Genomic DNA, 4,619 nt, shown 5'->3' with positions numbered 1-4,619 from the left:
AAAACACCAGAGAGTTACAGTTTGGATTGCAATGCTATTTTGCTGTCTCAAGTCTTCGCACCATTAGAACAAGGAAATAATCTCATCTGTTTTGTCTTATCAGCTCCTTTTCTTCCAAAACATTACCACCTGATAAAAATATTTTGTGAAACGTTGTACATGTAGGCAACATGGACTGTACATGTTCAGTTATTCCTTTCTTATCTCAAAGCTGATAGGTAGATTTAGTTATATTTCTTAAACATATTGTTTTTACAGCTTTTGAAATTCAACTGCTGTGAAATCTGTCCATTGTTCTGGCAGTCTGTAAGCTTTTGCAAGGTATCAGTTGTTACATATTGGCTTAAAACAACCCTGAGTCTTTTTATAGAGGCAATAAATGCATTTCCAATCTGACAACAAAGTAATTATTTGGATGAAACTCCATTTTGTTGCATGTATCTGTTATGCATCCCAAAAATTCATTCAGGCACTCGTTCCTCCTCATTTGCTTAAAATGGCTTCACTTCATTGAGAACAAGGAGAAAGTTAAACAGCAAAAGAATTTAAGTCTGTATGGTCTTTGTTTATGTTAACTCCACTCTAGAGCCCAATCTCTGTCCAAACCAAGACTGGACTAATTCATGCTGCTGAATTTAGTGCATCCCAATTGTTCCAATCTAAGTAATTAGCTGCAGTAATCATCAGTCCTTAAAGATCCATTAACATGGTATAAATCTGGAGTAAATCTCCATCAATTTAAAAAGACTGGGTTTGAAGTTGTATGAGATCAAAATCAAGTTCATGATTTTATGCATTTCTCATGTTTACTTTGTTTCCCATCTCATTAGCGATGAACCACAATAATGTTAACTTAAAATGTCTTTTGTGCCCTGATAGATATTTCCGATGGATAAAGGTTTACATTCTGTATGTGCATGTGTGTGTATGCAGCTAAAAAAGGAAGGTGACTGAAAAATATTAGTCTTAATTTTTTTGTTTCTTTGTGTGGTTATTTTTTTTCCCCCTATAGAAAAGGAGTTGTTTCATTGTTTTTTGAGAGTGGTGTGTGCTAGATTTTGTATGAATTTCTTTTTTCTTCTGCTGTACATGTTGCTTTGGATACTTATTATACTTTAAAATTACAAAACCTTACAAAAGGAAATAAAGCAAATTCTAATAAAACAAAAAAAAAAATCAGGAAAACAGATGGGAGAAAGGTTCTTTAAGCCATGCAACATTTTTCTTTTTGATTTTGAATTATTTCATTTCAGGATAGTCCTGGTAGAAAAGACAATGCTCTTAAGTCTGCTTCTTACATCTCTTCATTCTCCCTAATTGTGAGTGAGTGAGCCCCAGGGACACTGAGAATAACGATTCCTGATTTTTATTTTATGGTGGAGCAGAAAAAGGAAATAACATTTTGCAGGTGTTGAAAAAATCTGAGCCTTAGGCTAGCTCACTTACATTCTAAAACAAAGAGGAGATCCCACAGTGAAATATCCCCCAAATTCTCACTGTACTAGAGAATATAGAACCAGAGAATATTTGGGGGAGAATCCCATTTTCAACATAAGTTGTTATTTTGAAGCATCCATAGTGGCTTGTTTGAATTATAGTTTGAATCCATTCATTTTATTTTGACCAGCATGTGGATTCTGTTGCAGAAAGGTCACTGTCCCTTTTTATACTTGTGGATTAGTTTATTTCTGCCCCTGCAGGTATACGTCAGACCATTTGCATGTACTATGGGAGCATGGGTCGTGGTCAGCTTGCACTCTTGCACTGCGGCTGACAGTCAGTCTGTCTCAGTGCCGTATATGAATGTCACCGAGTGTCGTTGTGCGGGCTGCAGTGTTATTAGGTACTCCAAAGTTTTCCAGGAGGAAAGGAAGAGGTTGCCATGTGGTATGTACTTCCAGAGCATGCAGCTGACTGTAACACTGAAAAGTAAAGGCAGGCTTGCAGGAACATGGAGGATGCACCTTCTCAGACTGCAGCTGATCACAGTGGCAGCTGTAGCCTAAAAACTAGTGAACATGTGCAAGCTTTGGATTTGCTTCTGCTTTCTCTTCTCTTCGTCCTGGGGGAAAGCAGAAAGCAAATAGATGAGGAGAGGGAAAAGGCATATCCTGGATCTCCTGCAGCCTTCCCTGCTCAGCTGTAGGCAGCTCATGAGCCTTGAAGTGCCTCAGATAATGCTCTAGAAATAAATTTTTCTGAGTAACTCCCATATGCAGTGCTACAGGCTTGGGGAAGAGTGTCTGGAAAGCTGCCTGGTGGAAAAGGACCTGGGGGTGTTGGTCAACAACCTGGTGAACATGAGTCAGCGGTGTGCCCAGGTGTCAAGAAGGTTAATTGGCATCCTGGTTTGCATCAGCAATAGCTAGGGAAGTGATGGTTCCCTTGTCCTTGGCACTGGTAAGACTGCATCTCAAATACTGTGTTCAGTTTTGGGTCCCTCACTATGAGAATGACATTGAGGTGCTGGAGTGGGTCCAGAGAAGGGCAATGAAGCTGCTGAAGAGTCTTCAAGACAAGTCCTATGAGGAGTGGCTGAGGGAACTTGAGTTGTTTAGTCTGGAGAAAAGGAGACTGCAGGTATTCAAATACCTGGAGGTATTCAAAAGACATGTAGATGTGGTACTTAGGGACGTGGTTTAGTGGTGGACTTGACAGTGTAAGGTTTGTGGTTGGACTCAATGATTTTAAGAGTCCTTTCCCACCTAAATGATTCTGTGATTCTATATCAGTACCTACTCACAGCACAGAAATAGTGGACACATCCTGAAGGAGACCATCCAGTCAGAGGGTCACAGGGCTCTTCCCTGGCTAAAGTGAGATTTTTGCTTTCACATCTGAGATGTGTTTGCACTTTCATGTTTATTTCTTCTCTCACTGACTTCTTCCAGTGCTAAGGCAACTAGCTAAGGTGGCAACAGACACTCTGGCCGCAGACCTGAGCATCAACAGAAAGTGTTAAAATAAGGGAAGAATACAGGTCTTTCAAGTCCAGCTGGGCATCACAATTAATGCTACTACTTCTCTACCTAGATTTTGATTTAAGGAGTGATTTCCACACACACCCCCATGATTTTTGTGGGGTTAGATTCAGAGCTCTCATGCTCTGCTTAGTTCTGTGTGCTTCAAGTTTGAAACAAAAATGAATCACTTCAGCACTGCTGCTGTCTGATTCTGTTAGCTGTCAGTGAGATCATCTCTACCTCTCTTTTTGAATCAAACTAAACAGGAAGCAGTTTTTTTTATTCAGTGAGTCAATTTTGCTGAATTCTTATGTTCCAATTGTAAGTTTTTGCTTTGGGTATGCCATAAAATGTGTATGTAAAACATGGAAAGAATATCTCCTGTTAAAACAATAGTGTACTGCAGTTAATTAAATCAATGTCAGCTTTCCAATTGCATGATCCGAGTTGATCTGTATCAAATTAATTAGAACAGCACCCATTGTGATAGACTTTGGCATTTTGTCATTGATTTATTTCCCTGTAGCCTTCCTAAACCTTCAGGGAGGTTTAGGGGAGGTATTTTAGAATAATCAGTGAACCCCTCAATATGAGACAGAGTAAGCATAGTAAAATTAGTGTTTAGGTTAGGAATAGCAGCTGATTTATTTAATAAATCAAAGAAAAAAGCTAGCCTGGTTGCCTCAAGCATTTACCCTTCAGATGTCATATATCCTTCTCTTGTCTAATTTAATTTTTCTCCTTGTTTCTATGTGACAGAAATATGAAATTTATAACTGAATACCTAGGCAGAGAAAGCTGAAATTTGAATGTATAGCACACAACATGATCCTCTCTATGGAAAACCAGATAAGGGGTTGGGAATACGTAACATTCGGGTCATGGTATTCTTGGCAGCTGGTGGGTTTCACAGGATTAGAGGCGTGTCTACCAACCATCCCATCTCTAATGCATCGGCTCAGTATCAAATTCTGATAGTCTTACTCCACTCTGCTAGCACATTGCTCCTTCTGTGCATGGGAGCTGCAAGCAAAGTAAGTAATCTTGCAAATTATGGCAGTAATTTGCCATACAATTTCTGACATTTGGCATCCAGCAGGCAAAAGTAGCAAACCTTACTCTCAGAGATGCACAGTCCATAAAGTCATAGGAGAGAGGTTCTCTGCCTTCAGGATTTCAATGACTTCTGCATCATATAGTGTTCTCCCTCTGGAGTTTTCTCATGTCTGTACTCAGTCACAGACAAAGCCATTTTTGGCCTCTCTAATTCCATCACAGAAACTTTTTAATGTTCTTAGATGTTTGTATAAGAAACCTCTGAGCACATTACCACGCCTGAGAAACAACTAAAGCAAGATGGGTGCCAGAGAACAAGTGGTCTCTGGAAAGCATTGGGGGTTTAAAAATTACACAATCTTAATTACTCTGAAGTCTGCCTGTTTTCATTTCCTTAATTGGAAGGTGATCCATGTTACTGAGACCAGCTCCACATTTTAAGATTGTTTGGCTCCAAGCTAAGAGAGATGGTGGTGTGTTATTGTTATGGCTAATTCTGCCCATGTATTGGAATACTAGACAGAAATACACAGAAATGGTATTGGCAAGTTTCAAATAAATGATTGGGGCACTTTCTTCCCTTAACATGCTTACTCAGAT

This window comes from Nestor notabilis, unplaced genomic scaffold, assembly GCF_000696875.1.
Source record: "Nestor notabilis isolate BGI_N333 unplaced genomic scaffold, ASM69687v1 scaffold1824, whole genome shotgun sequence".
Lineage (NCBI taxonomy): Eukaryota > Metazoa > Chordata > Aves > Psittaciformes > Psittacidae > Nestor > Nestor notabilis.
This window is presented reverse-complemented; position numbering follows the sequence as displayed.